Below are 16,080 nucleotides of genomic sequence, written 5' to 3'. Positions count from 1 at the left end.
ACGACAGCAGACAACATAAGAATTACTCATCCCCACCGAAACGTACCCCCCGCTCAGCTTCCCCTTAGCACCCGTCCAAATGTGCCCGAGAGGCTGCTGCCTCACACCAAGAGGACTGGAATGAAGGAAAACGTGGGCAGAAAGAGGCCGGGGTCCTCGGCACTGCAGTGAAAACGTCTTACTTTTGCAGTGTTTTTTGCAAAACGCTGTGACCCACGAGCACCCTCCCAGGGCTCCGGGTAAACCCCGCTGGACGGGATCAGTGTAAGGGAGGGCATGAGGGTGGCCTTAGTCCAATCTGACTGGCGTCGGAGAAAGAGGAAACGCAGACACAGAGCGACCCCGGGGGTGCGTGTACAGAGGGACCACCGTGGGAGGGCACAGGGAGAAGGGGACCATCTACACGCCACGGAGAGAGGCCCCGGGAGACACCAGCCCTGCCCACGCCTCGACCTCGGACCTCCAGCCTCCAGCCTGTAAGAGAAGAGATTCCTGTTCTTCGAGTCGCCCGGGGTTGGGGTTGCAGGAGTCCGGGCCACAGCCTCAGCAGACTCCTACGGGGTCGGGTCGTGGAAACCCGGGAGCGAATGTGCCCCGCGGGCGTTGTGATCGGTCCCGGGCGCTGCGTCCGGGGCCGCTGGGGTCGAGTCAGATGAGGGCTGGCCACGTCCTTCCCAGTTCACGTTTTGAATTTTTGTCTGATAATACATGGGCAGATAAATATTTGAAATAGTTCAACTGTCGCTGAAAAAATGTATATGTACATAAAGAAGAAAATAAAACCGTCCTGAAACTTGTTCGTTGTCTACAGTGGCTCGTACCGCGAAAAGTGTTCGTCGTCTTGAACACCTGGCGATGACATGAAGTATGTAAACAGAACACAGAACGTGGGCTGAAAACCTGAACCGCGCCTTTCGAGGGGGATACATGTGGCAGCCAGAGCCTGAGGGAGATGGGCTCCCGGCCTGAGGCCAGCAGGGGCCTGGGGGGTGGGCTCCCGGGGGGGGGCATGGACACCCAGGGGCATTTGGAGACACGAGGAATTGGAATCAGACCCTGGGGCTTGAAGCACAGGCGAGAACAAATCTGTACAGACCTCCCTCCCACGGTGTTCTTACAAGCCTGGTCCCGGGAGGCGGGTGAACAAGGGAGCCACAGCAGGTAGGGGAGAAACTCGGCTGCTGGGCCTGGGTTCCCCAGCCAGGGCAGGACAGGAGCCTTGAATGCCGATGTGAGAGCTGGCTCCGGACAGGGAGCAGAGGGAGAGGAGGAGGGAGCCACAGAGACCCACGGCACGGGGTCGACGAGCTCTCCTAGAAGGGGCTGGACACCAAAGCCCCATTATAAACTCGGATGCTGGGAGGCACGCAGGAAAACTGATCTTTAGGGTATGACTTCTCCCTGAGCAAATTCAGTTTACAGAAGGCCTGACACAGGCTTCATAATGGGTCTGAAAGTCTGTTCACAGCCACCACTGGAGGAGGAGTTTCTATTTTTCCATTTGGATTTTGTGGTGTCCCGGAGGACATTTTTTGTGTGCAGACAAGACTATTTGCAACCACCTTTAAAAACCTACTGTTTGATTTATCCGTAACTGTATATTTTATTTTTTTAAATTATTTAGTATGTGTGTGTAAAAGAGAGAAAGAGAGGCAGAGAGAGAGAATCCCAAGCCGGCTCTCAGCTCGAAGCCCAACAGCGGGCTCAATCTCAAACCTCGAGATCATGACCTGAGCCAAAGTCAAGAGTCAAATGCTTCACCGACTGAGCCACGCAGGCACCCCCAAAGCTGTACGTTTTTAAACCTCTGTTTTTTTTTCTCCCTTGGGCTTTATGTTCAAGTCACTTACTTTAATATAAATCTGGAGACTTTTGATAATCACTTATGGGAGGAGAGGAGGCTTCCAAAACTGTTAATTAAGTGTCCTTAAACGTTACGAATTGCATTTCTTATTTTATGTATTTAAAAAAAATTTTTTTTTTAATTTTTTTGTTTCAACGTTAATTTATTTTTGGGACAGAGAGAGACAGAGCATGAACGGGGGAGGGGCAGAGAGAGAGGGAGACACAGAATCGGAAACAGGCTCCAGGCTCTGAGCCATCAGCCCAGAGCCTGACGCGGGGCTCAAACTCCCGGACCACGAGATCATGACCTGGCCGAAGTCGGATGCTCAACCGACTGCGCCACCCAGGCTCCCCTAAAAAAATTTTTTTTAAACATTTGTTTATGATTGAGAGACAGAGAGACACAGAGCGTGAGCAGGGGAGGGGCAGAGAGAGGGGAATCAGAAGTAGGCTCCAGGCTCTGAGCTGTCAGCACAGAGCCCGACTCGGGGCTTGAACTCACAAACTGTGAGATTGTGACCTGAGCCTAAGTTGGTCGCTTGACCAGTTGAGCCGCCCAGACGCCCCTGCACTTCTTATTTTAAAATATTTTTATTTTTGGGGGGCGCCTGGGTGGCTCAGTCGGTTAAGCGGCCGACTTCGGCTCAGGTCATGATCTCACGGTTCGTGGGTTCGAGCCCCACATCAGGCTCTGTGCTGACAGCTCAGAGCCTGGAGCCTGCTTCAGATTCTGTGTCTCCCTCTCTCTCTGCCCCTCCCCTGCTCATGCTCTGTCTCTCTCTGTCTCAAAAATAAATAAACGTTAAAAAAAAATTTTTTTAATACATAAATAAAATATTTTTATTTTTGCTTCAAGTGCCTCAGTTGTCTAACAAAGAAGACCTTTTCAGGCACTTATTCCACTATAACGACTTAAACTTACGAAGGCAGCGACTTGCAAACTGGCTCAAATGTTTTAGTACTGTTTTAAAAACTTAGTCTTTAGAAAAAAAATTCTGTCTTTCAAGTTAATGTCAAAGATCCAAATCAATGAGTCAAAAACACACTACAGGGGCGCCTGGGGGGCTCAGCTGGTTGAGCGTCCAATGCCTGATTTTGGCTCAGGTCACGATTCCAGGGTCGTGGGTTGGAGCCCCACATCAGGTTCTGTGATGAGTGTGGAGTCACTTGGGACTCTCTCTCCTTCTCCCTCGGCCCCTCTCCCCCGCTAGTGCTCTCTCTCTCTCAAAACGAACAAACCAACCAACCATCGGGCCTAGTTGATTCAATTTGCAGGCTCTTCAAGAAAAAGGGAACACGGGGCGCCTGCGTGGCTCAGTCGGTGAAGCGTCCGACTTCGGCTCAGGTCATGATCTCGAGGTTCGTGAGTTCAAGCCCTGCGTCAGGCTCTGTGCTGATGGCTCAGAGCCTGGAGCCTGTTTCAGAATCTGTGTCTTCCTCTCTCTCTGACCCCCCATTCATGATCTGTCTCTGTCTCAAAAATAAATAAACGTTAAAAAAAAGTTTAAAAAAAAAAGAGAAAGAGAAAGGGGACACATTTATGACTAAGGAAGGACCTCCAAAGCCTTGGAAGGGGCTCACGCATTCGAAGGACTTGCAGATTAAGCCGTATTCGTTTCACAGGAAATTCAACTCTTATCTTGGTTTCTCTTCAAAGCCTTCCCAGGGGTTCAAATTGACCTACCTGGACTGTTCTTCCACCACCAAAAGGAATGAAACGTTGACACCTATGGCGTGGGGGACCCTCGACAACACGATGCCGAGCGAAAGAAGCCACGTATTGTGTGATCCTGTCAGTGGGAAAAGCCCAGAACAGGCAGATCACAGCACCAGCCAGCACATTCGTGGTTGCCTAGAAGTGGTGTAGGCTCGACGGCCAAAGGGCGATGACAAGTTCCAAAATTGACTGTGGTGATGGACGCACAAGTCTGTCACTACACGGAGCACCACTGAACGGCACCTTTACAATGGGCGACACAATGGCATGTGAATCACATGTCAATAAAACTGCTGCACAAAATCAGTCACCTGCCAACTAAAACATTTGATATTCTAGCCAAGTTCAGGTGATCCATCAGGCACTGAGGTCCCTGACTGGCCAGAGCCCATTGGTGGGGACTTCCACTCTGGCTGTGACATCCGAGTGGCCACCAAGCACCGAGCGCTCGACTGACAGCAAGGTCTGAGGTGGGTGTTGCGATAACACCTCAGGACGTTAGGGGTGGTGGGAAATCCTCAAGGCCACCAGAGAGAGCAAACAGATGACTGATAAAAGGACAGAAATTAGCAGACAACAGACCTTTCATCACCGATAGAGGAGGGAGCATTCTCACAGTGCTGGCCGACAATGGCCATCATGCCAGCATCTTGTTCTCAGCAACAGCTGAGTGAGATCCAGAGCGAGAGTGAAAATAAAGGTATTGCCAGACAAGAGAAGATTCAGAGAACTTTCCTTGTACCATCTCCCTTTCAAAGAATATTAACATATGAGCTTAAAAACTAAACTGAAACCAGTGTCCAGCAGGTGGTTTAAGAGGTAATGGAGACCACAGATGGGGGCACCTGGAGGGCTCAGTCGGTTAAACGTCTGACTCGGTTTTGCTTCAGGTCATGATCTCACAGTTCGTGGGTTCGAGCCCCGCATTGGGCTCTGTGCTGACAGCGTGGAGCCTCCTTGGAATTCTCTCTCTCTCCCTCTCTCTCTGTCCCTCCCCTGCTCGTGCTGTCTCTGTCAAAATAAATAATATTTTTAAGAAAATATATAGTATGGTGTTAAAGACACATGGTCCCTAAAAGAATACAAATTCCGGGGGTGTGGAACCGTCAGGGAACACATCAGAGAGACCAGGGGGTAGAACAGAAAATGAGGGAGCAGACTTCCCTTTGCTGGGGACTGCTGTGGGCTGCAGGTGTCACGGTGGAGATGAAGGCAGAGGGTGCCCGGGGAGCTGGAATTCCTGTCCCCTAAGAGGTCCTTCTAGCCGACCTCAGAATCAGGTTGACATGAGACAGCTTAACAGAGAAAATCAAATGTGATCGTGTACGTGCGGGGAATCCACACAGACACGGGCATTCCAAAGACTGTCGGGCAACAGGAGGCATGCGTGGGATTCTGAACTAAGGAGAAAGGGCCAGGGGTCTGGGACCTCAGAGGGAAGCAATGCACCTCCTGGGCCACAAAAAGAGTAGATGTTTGGGTCACCTGCACAGCTCGGTCGGTTAAGCGTCCGACTCTTCGTTTCAACTCGGATCATGATCTCACGGTTCGTGAGACTGAGCCCCGAATCGGGCTCTGCCTCTGCACTGGGCGTGGAGCCTGCCTGGGATTCTCTCTCTCCCTCTCTCTCTGCCCCTCCCCTGCTCTCTCTCTCTCTCTTTTCTCTCTTTCTTTGTCTCTCGAAATAAACATTAAAAAGGTAATTAGATGTTTGCCCTGCTAGACAGATAAAATTGATCTCTGCTAATAACCTTTATTTTGTAAAGACCCCCCCCCCCAGCCGAGACTTGTCTATGTAGTTAAGGGAGGGGCAAAAGTTTCTCTTGAGCCCACAGGGTCTCAGTTGCCTTCAGCTCAAAATACTCCGCATGGCAAAGTGACATCTTCTTGGGGGAGGTGCTGTTTCTAACTCCTTCACCCCCGACCAAAAGAAATACTGAGGGGTCCTATTGATTAGGGCCACACAACTCAGTAATAGCAGGTTGTGTGGTGTCCAACAGATGTCTCTCAATACGACACAGGGCCCCCTGAAAATTTGCTGAGGTTCCCCAGGGTGCCTTGACACCCAGTTTGGGAACCATCGCCTTACAGTCCTGGGTAATACCTTTCCTTCACCTGTACGTCACTCAAGAGACTTACCTGGGAGGTGGGTGACTTCCTCACAACTTGGGGGTGCCTTCAACGGGGGGGGGGGCACTGTCTCCGTGGACCTAGCAGCAAGGCAGCCCCTGATGGAATGAGGTCACTCTCTCGGGTCCCTGTCTCCCAGCTGCGCTAGGACTGGGTGGGCGCTGGGCAGAGACACCGGGGGAGTCCAGTCACTGAAGCGAAGGCAGGGCTGGGATTCACTGCAACTTTGAAGTCTGGCTGGGTGGGGCTTGACTGGGGTTGGTTAGGGTCACAGGATTGGAGGAAAGAGCCGGGAGGGGATCTTGAGGGAGGGGATTGACAGAATCTTTGGGCTGTCTGTGGATACTGTCCGTTGGAAGCTTGATGGATCATTCAGGAACGTCCTACGCTGAGAGCTCAGGCCATCTGCCTGGGAGCAGACGCCGAGAGTAGAAAAGTCACGCCAGTGAACACGTGAGATGGTGTCCTTTCCTTAGATGGGGGTGTGTGTGCATGTGCGCGTGTGTGTGTGTGTGGTTTCTGCTCTCAAATCAGTTCATCTCATTAACAGATGCATTTCCGATAAAGTTACCGAAGCTAGAAGTCACAACCGCGTCCGAGTTTGTACCTCACATCGCTGTCACCTGCTGTGCCTTAGCCAGGCGATAAGGACAAGTCAAGAGCCACTTTCCCATACTCCGTGCCCTGTGTTCCAGATCACTTAGATACTACATTTTCTTCTGGAGAACAAAGTAGGTTCGCCCCCAAATCAAAAACCAACCCGGACTTTGTAAGGAGACACTTTGAGCAAAGTCGAACGGGAGGGAAAGGGACTCCAGGCAAGGGGAGGAGACCGTGGCCACAGCAAGATCGCTCCGAAGCTCAGGCAGCATCTCAAGAGCCAGGCGAAAGGGGGTTTTGTTCCTAGAGAGGAGCGGACAAAGCTCGAGGGAACGGTGTGGGGAAGTGACGTGGAGGAGACACGGGAAGCCTGAGAAGCCTGATCAGTGTCAGGAGGGGTTGCTGCCAGCTCAGGCCAAAGTCTGGTGGCCCGGAAGGGACCTGAACTCTAGTTAATCAGCATTTTGTTTCAATGGGGCAGTGGGGATGAGCAGTTGAGCTAATCATTGACGAGGCAGAGAACGGAGATTTGGGGGTCCATGCCGGGACGTGTCACCGGTAAACCAGGTGGCATCTGTAAGTCCTACCAAGTCCCGTGAGGGAGGGCGTTCCTTGGAGTAAACCACTTACTGCGGACGCGAAAGGGTAAGGGGATTTCATAACCCTCAGGTAAAGTTCAACGCTGTCCGTATTTAATAGACTATATTCTGGGGATGCTGTAGGGGTGGGGGGTGGAGATGCAAGTCGGGGAGAAAAGAATCCACATAAAATTCCTGGCTGTTCAAGAGAAGAGCTGGTTCTTGGCTTTGTAAATGGCCAGCGGCTGGGGGCGCCTGGGTGGCTCAGTCAGCTGAGCGTCCGGCTTCGGCTCAGGTCACGATCTCACGGTTTGCGAGTTCGAGCCCCGCATTGGGCTCTGGGCTGACAGCTCGGAGCCTGGAGCTGCTTCGGATTCTGTGTCTCCCTCTCTCTCTGCCCCTCCCCTGCTCACACCTCTGTTCAGAGCCTGGAGCTGCTTCCGATTCTGTCTCTCTCTCTCTGCCCTTCCCCCACTCGCATTCTGTCTCTGTCTCTCTCAAAAATAAATAACCATTAAAAATAAAAATAAAAAAAATAAATGGCCAGTGGCTGATGTCAAATTGCTGCGTTATGGAGATTCAACTGGATGCACTTTAAAGATGATGAAAGTGTTCTTTAAGTGTCAATATCCACGATGGGCTGGATTCCACCCAAAGTGCAAGGGCCTCATGGTCTCGCAGAAATGCGAAGTTATACGAGGGAGCATTTGAAGGCGGCTGCCCCAGTGGGTGGGTGGGTGGTCCTATGAAATTAGTAAAGATTGCTCATGTTTCGGAGGTGCCAGATACGAGCAGCCTGTGGCCCATTTACTGCACGTGCAAAAGCAGTATCCAGGCTGACGCCCAGAGTGCCTCCCAATTCGCTTACAGTCACGGAGCTGCCTCATGTCCCTGAAGACAGGGGACACTGGCCACCAAAGGCCCTTTCGTATGAGAAAACCCATAAAGGATTTACTGACAGATTGGATCGCCAAACCTCTACTGACAGTATAGCATTTATTAATCCCATCACACGCACGAAAAGATCAGATGTCGTACAAATAAATTCCTAATCACCCGAGGACTGACTTTCCACACGCAGTTCAACGAAGACTTGCCTTTGAAGCATGGTTCGTGCGTGTGCGTGCTGCGGACCCACAGCTGCGTGTGCCATGGGGCAGCTTGCCAGAGGACGTTAGACGTCTTCACTTGGGTCTAATTCCCTTGAGCAACAGCCAGGTGACTGAGGAGGGTGCCGTCCCTAGAGACTGTATCCCAAACTGTGAGTGCTACTTACATAACCCCTTTGCGTGTTAATCCTTCTGTGGGTGAATTTGCACAACACGGGCACCCTATTGTTTTTAATGTAGTCTTTAAAAAAACCAAAAAGTTTACTTAAAAAAATAAATAAAACAAAAAATAAAGGCTTCTTTTTAACACCCTAGTCCTCTGAGTGTGAGGTCATACTTTCTGGAGTAATTCGATCCTCATTAAATATCTTTTCTTCTTTATCTTCTGTTAGTGGTTCAACCAGGTGGCCACTCGAAGCATCCCTACTGAGCACGGACCGAGGTCACTTGAGGCTCTTGTGCTGCCGGGAAAAAAGAAGTGTGCTTTCTGCAAAATTGTGCTTCACGATACAAACATTGTTTGAAAAGCAATTGTGAGTGCCTTATAACATGAGAAACCCGATACGAACTTCCAAAGAAGAAAACCTAATCTTTTCCGGGGGAGGATTTCTTTGGGGGGAAACAACGTTAGTGAGGGGTATACACAGCGGTTGTGATCGCTGAAGACTTTGAGGTCATTGACACCATCAGTGGCTTTTCTTTGTCACTATACATGCTTTTTGCTTGTCAATTACGGTTAGGTTGGTTTTATTATTAACTTACCTGGTTTTAGGTTGTTTGGGTACAGCAATGCCTTAATAGGGTTTTTGGTCTGGAACTTAATAGGGTTTTTGGTCTGGAACTTAATAGGGTTTTTGTTCTGGAACTCTCTCACAACTAAGCCCTGCATCATCGGCGTTCACGTGTGTCACCACCCCTCCCAGGCAGGGGTGGATGGAGGCTCGTGCTTGGGGGGCTTTGCCGAGGCAGTGACACCGGGCTGCCTCTGAATCCGCACAGACTGAAGTGCGTGCAAAATTCTCTGAAGGAAAGCATACTAAAATTATTGGATCGTTTGAAGTTTTATAGAGCGTCGTTTATAATATCAAATAGTATATACAGGCTGGTATTCTTTTCTAAGGGAGACATAACTAAATGAGGCATGTACATTTCTAGGCGATCTTCATTCACCTTTGTTGTTGTGACTGAGTCCTTTTCTGCCACAGAGTGAAAATGGGTAGATGTTGGCAGACCTCTGGGTCTTTTGCTGAAATTAAGTTCATTGAGATCGAAAAAGTGTGTGAGTTAGATGGTCTTTACATCTTATTTATTTTTTTTATTTCTAGGAGCCCAGGAGATATATGCACAGTGGACAGCACAATTGTGTGTGTGCACACACATGCACTATGCTTTCACACATACATGCATGTGCAGCATCATGATCTCACACATGCACAAACACGCACATGGCCGCACACGTGTGTGCTCAAACATGACAACACACATGGGCACACACTCACACACCGTCCTGTAATCCTATGTTTTCTTTGTAACAATTTTGTACCCTGGGGCAAGATTCACACAGAGAGAGTGGGTTGGCTTTAAATTTTACTGCTGCCAGGGGAGGGGAAAGAAGGAATAAGGAAAGGGGGTGAAGAATCATTACAAGTTTCAGACATTGCATATATGATCGTGTTTTATAGTTATATGTAATGATCAGATGTAGTTTATGGAAATTCTCATTCTCTTCCTATGAAGAAAATTACCTAAATGATGGATCTTGAAATAAAAACTGTCTGAAGATCAAGTTTCACAAAAAAGGAGAGAGGGCATGATCTCTGACACTTGGTACTCAGTTGGCCTCGGACCATCATGAGCAACCCCCCAAGCCTTTGACAGTGGTCCCCTGGAATGCTGCCTGGGTCAGGCTGCATCATGGACAGGGCAGGGTAAGAGCCAGTCCCAGAGCTCTACCTGAACCTGGCTGGCTGCCTCCCCACCTGGCATGGTTGTCCTTACGGGACACAAGATCTCATTCAATCTTCAAAGCAATGCTCTGTGATAATCATTCTCTTTCTAGTAAGGCAACTGAGAGCATTTGCATCTTGGTAGTAGTCTTGGATCTGGGGACTTATGAAGGCTTTACAAGCCACTACTTTCTTTTTTTAATTTTTTTTAATGTTTATTTATTTTTGAGAGAGAGTGAGACAGACAGAGCACGAGTGGGTTAGGGGCAGAGACAGAGGGAGACACAGAATCCAAAGCAGGCTTCAGGCTCTGAGCTGTCATCACAGAACCCAACGTGGGGCTCAAACCCAAAGACCCCAAGATCATGACCTAAGCCGAAGTCGGATGCCCAACTGACTGAACTGCCCAGGCGCCCCACGAGCCACGACTTTCAAATAACAAGTATCTTCAGAAGAACTGCAAAATTCTATAGACTGCCAAGCAAAGGGAGTTGTCATGGAAATATACCCTTAGATTCACCAGGTGATCCTCTGTTCTCTCCAAACTTAGCAGAAATGGTGAATGTCTCCTTGTCGCCCATTCCGTCCCTGCCCCACCATGTAACCACAGCCCTGTGATTGGAGGACAGATCTCAGAGCTAGAAAAGCTAAGCCAATCACAGCAGCTTCCTGGATAGCAATGGGTCAGAACATTCCATCTACGCCAACCAACACATGGCCTTTCTCTAGTGGACAGGAATTGGCTCAGGAACGGACACGTGAGTGGTTCTGGACGATGAAACACCGAGGGAAGTTGGTTGCCCTCTCCCCAGGGGAGGTGCAGAGACAGACGGGGAGAGAGAGAATCCCAAGTGGGCTCCATGCTGTCAGCACAGAGCCCGACTTGGGGCTCAATCCTACAAATGGTGAGATCATGACCTGAGCAGAAATCAAGAGTCAGACGCGTAACCACCTGAGTTACCCAGGAGCCCCATACACAAAATACTTAATGTACACAACTATTCCACACACACATATTGGCTATAAATTGAGTGAACAAACTCATGGAAGAGGCAAAATCAACCTGCCTATTGGTGTCCAGGCCTAGACACAGGCAGTACCGCTGGAATGTCACTTCCAAGTGGGAAAGGACACCAACGGGGCCCTGTGTGTGGCAGGAGCTTGCTGTGGGCTCACTAGGAAACAAAGAACAGGGCTGTGGCTTTCCTCTGGTGAAAAAAGAAACTGATTGCTTTTGATAAAGACTGTTTTCCTGGCATTGGGCCGGGGTGGAGACACGGGCGGAGTTAACCGTAAGCCATCAGCCATAATAGAAGAGAGTAGAGGCCCTGAGCGACGAAATAGGAGCTTGCAAAAGAGCGTCCAGAACACAGGAGGGAGATAAATGCCTTGGAGGCGTTTCCAGTAAGTACAACAAATGAGAGAATGCCTCTGAGGAAATCTGAAGAAAAGAGCAATCACCAAAGGGATTTAACTCCCTGGATGCGTTCCTCAAAGGCACAGAGGCAGCGGTAACAGTAGAAACAGACAACAGGACTCCACAAAACAGATCGCAAAACAGATTGCAAAGCTAGGGATCAAGAAGCAGGTGAGAAAAATGACTGATTGGACAGCCTGGAAATTAAAACAAAAAACTGGAAATATTGAGATAAACACTGTGATGAAACACAGTTAACCCTGAAGTCGACACCGTTAAAGAGAAAGTTAGTGAAATAGAAGATTGCCCCAAGGAATTAATGCTAATGGGACAGAGAGGCAAAAAAAAAAAAAAAAAAAAGGAAAAATTGGAAAGGAAATGAAAAAAAATGGAGGATAATAGGAGACACTGAAACGCGCATCTAATGCAAGTTCTGGTATTAGAGACCACAGGAAGGGTGGAGGAAATCCCCAAGTGATTTCCTCCCAACAGCTGCCAATTTATCAAAATTGAAGAAAGACGCAATTTTCCAAATAGAAAGATAACACGGAGGAGCGAGCGAGATACACTAGAAACCCCAGTCAGATACGTTGCAGTAAAAATGCATCAGGGACAGAACGACAATCTCAAGGGTCCCAGACAGACAACCTACACGAAGGAACAATAGTTAGATTATCAGCTGACATTTCACACTAACGATGGAAGGTGGTGAGTGAACACTTTCTAAAGGCAGAGGAAAATGACTTTCACCCCAGAATTCTGTGTTAATTCTTGTTATTAAGACCAAACGCACAAGACAGACTTCAGACTTCAAAAGACAGAAGAATTTAGCACAGACTTTTGATGAAGGAATGACAAAATTAGTGACTCTGAACCTCTCAACCTTGGATGCCCGTTAAACCACCTTGGGGGAAATTTAAAAATTCTAGGGCTCGGGCCACACCGAGAGTCAAATGTCAGCTCTTTCACGTCCCCCTAGCTCGTTCCAATATTCAGCCAGGGTTGAAATCACTGTGCTACCTAAAAAAAATGGAGGAAGAAGAAAAAACCCAGGAGACATTCCCAACAGCACGCAAATCAGTGAAAACGATGGCGGTTAATATAATGGATTGTTGTTGCTTGGGGGGGGCGGAGAATCCTCCATAATAACTTCATTGGTTTGGGTGAGGTAATTATTGGACAATCTGATTTCACTGGCTTCGCGCTATCTCGAATGAGCTGTTGTCACTCACTTGTTAGGTGACTTACATTTGTTTGGAGGAGAAAGGTCAGTTCGGTGGCATAAGTCCGAGAAAGAAGGCAGCAAAGGCAGTCCCACCTGCTGTGTACTGGAAACACCTGGGGAATGTTTCAGACCTCATAAGGGGGAGACCTCAAAGGCAGGGGCTCTCGGATCTCCTCAAGGACAATCAAGGTTGAGACCCGCTGAGTTAGGGATTCCCTGGGCCACAGGTAGGGGAAGCAGCAGAGAAGGCAGGCAGACTCAGGAGCTGATCTGTACTGGAAACTAGAAGTAATGCATTGCCGAGTCCCTTAGAAGGTACGTAAGGTACATTCTTCACAATTATTTTAAACAAAAAATGCATGCATTAACCAAATTAATGTCTTTTAGGCACACGGGAAATATCTCCAGGGCTGCGGCTGATGTCTAGGCTTGTTGACCTCCATTACTCCTGGGCCCACTTCTGCATTTCACATCTGGAACCTCGGTCAGCTCGCTGTCGAGTGATGCATTCAAAATTCTTGTCTCAACTGTGTTCTTGGGGGACTTTGGACAAATCATATTCAAAACTCTTGTCTCAACTGCGTTCTTACTTGGGGGACTTTGGACAAATCAAGTCACTGTTTGGTGGTTTTACTTCCTTAATGGTAAAGTGGGGAAGCCTGACCAATCCCAAGTGTATGTGCGGTTATGGAATAACCTGCTATTGTGCTCTCGGGCGGGCCCTGGGCAGTGATGGAAGATAAGATGATTACCTGGGGCTTCTGTGCAAGCCTAGTGACCTTTGTCCAAATATTTCTTTCTACTTCGTTTCAATAAGCATTTACACAGAACACCTGCATCAGCCTCTTCCCTGACAGGACACCACCCCCGCCAGCCCTGAATCTTGAAATCCGTCCCGAATAACCATTCCTGGAACAGGAGTTCCAAACCGAAAGTGCCGAAGGAACCAGATGACGGTACTGAGCGGGTCCAGAAGGCGAGCTAATAGAGGGTGTTGTCTGTGTGCGCGTTCAAGTTGAGCATCAACGCAGCTGTCTACACCAGGGTGTTTCTGGGCTGATTTAGGTGAGATCTTTTCATTAAAATAAAACAAAAGCAGGGCGTCTGGGTGGCTCAGTCGGTTGACCGTCCGACTTCAGCTCAGGTCATGATCTCACGGTTTGTGAGTTCGAGCCCCGCGTTGGGCCGTGTGCTGACAGCTCGGAGCCTGGAGCCTGCTTTGGATCCTGTGTCTCCCTCTCTCTCTGCCCCTAACCCACTCGCATTCTGTCTCTGTCTGTCTCAAAAATAAATAAACATTAAAAATTTTTTTTTAATTATTAAAAAAAATCATATTCTGCTGCCTGGCTCGCCAGTGTTTCCCACTTTACTGTGCACGAAAACCACGAGCGTGCACGGTGCAAAACACAAGAGCCCCCGGGTCTGTGCGCCAGGGACAGGGCTCAGGAAACTGCATTTTAAGCCAGTGGTCACACTTGGAGAAACGCTGCTCCGCTCTCTGCGGGCTTGGGCCTGTCTTCCTGCAGGCTCCATGCTGCAACACCCAGGTGAGGTCCCCCGGGGGACGCTGACGTCCCCGGAGCGGGGGCCACTTCTGCAACCCCCCGGAGTCCACCGCTCAGCTGACGAAGCACGGTGAGAATACAGAACTGTCGTTTACCGTTTCTTTCCCAGGACACTTTGCGAGCGTCGATGCTGCGTGTTGCAGACACAGTTCTCATGGTGACAGCTATCACCACGCACAGCCATCCAGGGCCAGGGCTATGGGCGCCGTTCAGGGACCCCGCGAGCGGCGTGTCCCTGGGAGAGCTGGGTTATCTTTTAGTGTGTCTCAGAGAACGCTGGACCGGTTTGATTCCCTCATTTTACACGTGGGGCAACTGAGGCTGAGAAAGGCGGCTCCTCTGGTCCCTCTGCCCCCTCCAGACCCGCCCCCTCTCCTCCCGGCCTCACCAGATTCCTCCGTGTGGGTGCACCGGAAAAGCCGGCTTCTCACGGTTTTGAGTCCTTCCCCATCGGCACACAGCATCTATGGTATGCTGAGTCTCTGAGCCAACAAACCCACACGATTTGTCGGGAGCCGAGGTCTGCGGCCCTGCCGAGGTGGGGAGAGGTCCCAAAGGCCCCCTTCCCTCACCCCTGCTAGTAGAGCTGCTCTACCTGGGGCAGAATGGCCCTCCCTGTGCAGGGGATCGTCTTGAATGGAATTTGCAGGTCTGCAAAGCCATCTCTTATGTCTCAGGAGGGTAATGGGCTCACAGCACTCTCTCTCTCTCTGTGTCTCTGTCTGTCTGTCTCTCTCTCTCTCACACACACACACACACACCCTTCCAGATCAGGGGCTTCCCTTGGTCTACTCTGGCCAAAATCACAGTTCTGGAGGAAAGGAAGGAGTGTCACCCAGGACAGCACCAGCCTCTTCCCACTGTACCCTCGCTGCCCACCAAACAGTGCAGACAGGGGAGGACCGGGGACTTGGATCGAGGGCCCTCACCGTGGTGGCTGGAATGAGTCTTTGTTCCCTGGGTTCCTGGAGCCCACGGCCGAGGGACACGGGCAAGCAAACCCCCCAGCAGGACCAACAGTCCGAGCCGGTGCCATGAGCCGCTGGCCACAATGACACGTGGCTCACAGTGTTTTGCATTTTAACCCAGGTGGAATGTCGTCGGGGCTCTGTCTCGAAGGAGGAAAAGAAACCTCCACAAACCAGCAGCCACTCAGGAGAACGACACAACTGTGAACAGCTGCCCCTCACTGCACCCCTCCACCCCCTCAAAACCCCTCAAGGGCTGGGCTTGTCTGTCCAAACACGTGCTGCCTTGCCAGGTCACCTGCAGTGGGACGTGGCTCCTGTAGGTGGCTTCTGTGTCCACCGTGTCCACGCTAACGGCTGCGGTCTGCATGTTTGCGCCCTTCCAGATCCGTGCAGTAAATCCTAACCCCCAACGTGATGGTCGTACGAGGTGGGGCCTCTGGGGGGTGCTCAGGTAAGGAGGGTAGAGCCCTTGCGAATGGCGTTAGCGTCCTTATAAAAAAAAAAAAAATAAGACCCCAGGGGCACCTGGGTGGCTTGGTCGGTTAAGCATCTGACTCTTGGTTTCGGCTCAGGTCACGATCTCGCGATTTATGGGTTCGAGCCTCATGTCAGTCTCCGCGCTGATGGTGTGGCTCCTGCTTGGGATTTTCTCCCTCTCTCTCTGCCCCTCCCCCGCTCGCTCGCTCTGTCTCTTTCAAAATAAATAAATAAACTTAAAAAAAAAAAAAAAGACCCAGAGAGTTCCCTGCCGCCTTCTACCACGTGAGGCCACAGCGAGAAGCCACGGCCGTCTGTGAGCCAGGAAGCGGACCTCGAAAGACCCCAGTTCTGCAAGCGCCCTGATCCTGGACTTGCAGCCTCCAGGACCGGGAGGGACAGACGCCGGCCGTGCAGAAGCCGTGCAGAAGCGTGTGGTGTTCTGCTGTGGTGTCCTGAGCTGAGACGACCCTGTCTCACACTGTCCCTTTCCCGCCTTT

This window comes from Felis catus, chromosome C2 (assembly GCF_018350175.1).
Source record: "Felis catus isolate Fca126 chromosome C2, F.catus_Fca126_mat1.0, whole genome shotgun sequence".
NCBI classification, from domain to species: Eukaryota; Metazoa; Chordata; class Mammalia; order Carnivora; family Felidae; genus Felis; species Felis catus.
This window is presented reverse-complemented; position numbering follows the sequence as displayed.